Source organism: Nannospalax galili, unplaced genomic scaffold (genome assembly GCF_000622305.1).
Source record: "Nannospalax galili isolate Female #2095 unplaced genomic scaffold, S.galili_v1.0 scaffold448, whole genome shotgun sequence".
Taxonomy (NCBI): Eukaryota; Metazoa; Chordata; class Mammalia; order Rodentia; family Spalacidae; genus Nannospalax; species Nannospalax galili.
The window spans coordinates 1,191,820-1,193,662 of record NW_008359324.1 but is presented as its reverse complement, the minus strand read 5'-3'; positions in this window follow the sequence as shown (position 1 = coordinate 1,193,662).

Sequence of the window (1,843 nt, the reverse complement as noted above, 5' to 3'; positions counted from 1 at the left end):
TGTCCATCAATTCTAGGAGTTTTCTGGTTGAACTTTTGGGATCTCTTAGGTATAGTATCATATCATCTTCAAAAAGTGATGGTTTGACCTCTTCTTTTCCAGTTAGTACTCCTTTAATTTCCTTCTCCTATCTTATTGTTCTAGCAAGAGTTCCAAGCACTATGTTGAAAAATAGTGGAGACAGTGGGCATCCTTGTCTGGCTCCTGATTTTAATGAGAATGCTTCCAATTTTTCTCCATTTAGAATGATGTTGGCTGTGGATTCGCTGTATATAGCTTTAATTATGTTGAGGTATTTTTTCTCTCCAGTCCAATTCTGTCTAGGACTTTGAACATAAATCCATGCTGAATTTTGTCAAAAGCCTTTTCTGCATCTATTTCGATAACAATGTGGTTTTTGTCTTTGGGTCCATTTATAAGATTAATGACATTTATTGACTTGTGTATATTGAACCATCCCTGCATCTCTTGGATAAAGCCTATTTGATCATGGTGAATGATTGGCTCCATTTTTTGGCTGAAATCCTGAGCTATGTAAATGAAGAAAGAAAACTGAGTAAAAATATAGCATTTGTTTCTTTTTTATTAAAATAATATTATTGTCAATTCTTTGAGAATTGTATACAATATATTTTGATCACATTCAGGCCCCCTCCCTCATCTTCACTTCCATCCCACTACTCACTCATTTCATGACCTCTATTATTTTTTAAAGGAATGTCGTCTAATTTATATTTCCCAAATGCTTTAGGTTATGAGTTAATTCCCAGGAACATGATCAACATACCCAGTATCTTATCTTTAAAGAAAACTGGCTTTCCTTCTTCCAGCATCTATCAATTACAAGTAGCTCCTTGGCTAGGGCTAGGGTTTCTTTCCTACCTTCCTCATCCATACTGGGTTTTTTCCTGACTTGGGCTTGCACAAACCTTATGGATGCACTCAGAAGTGCTTTGGGTGATATGTGCAACTTCCCTGTTATCTCTGGTTCTTACATGTTACAATCTTTCTTCCCCCCTCTTCCACAACGGTACCTGAGCCTTGGGAGGAGAGAATGTGACATAGGTGCCCCATTTAGTGCCAAGCACTCCACAGTCTCTTACTATCTGCATATTGACCACTTTACTTTGTGTAAATCAGCGTCAGCTTTTTTTTTTCAAAGCTTCTCTGATGAGAGTGGAGAGATGCATTAATCTATGGGTAAAAGTCATTAGAAGTTGGTTTAATAATGCCTCTGTGTCCATTTAGCAGAATAATATCAGTAGGTTCTCCCCTATGGCCAGTGACTTGGCTAGGTTCTTGGCCCTGATAACAGTGTCAGGTATGAGTTCTGTCTTATACCTAAAGATTCAAAGTTACCATTCACATGTTTATCTTTCTTGTCCTGGGTTTCCTCACTCAGAATGATTATTTCCAGTTCCATTCATTTATCTGTGAATTTTATAATTTCAGTTTTCAACAGCTGAATAATATTCCATTGTATAAATGTACCATGTTTTCATTTCCATTCATCAGTTGGTGGTCATCTAAGTTGTTTTCATTTCCTGGCTATTGTGAATAGAGTAGTAATGAACATGGATAAAACCTCTGTAGTAAAATATGAAGTCTTTGGGGTATATTTAAAAGAGTGCTGGATCATGTTGTAGATCTGGTTTTAGCTTTGGGGGAAACTGCCACACTAATTTCCATAGTATCTACAGTACTTTGTATTTCCACCATCAGTGAATAAGTGTTTCTCTTTTCTCACATCCTCAACAGCATTTGTCATCATTTGCTTTTGGGGTCTAGCCATTCTGATTGTGCTATGATGACATCTCATTGTTGCTTTAATTTGCATTTTCCT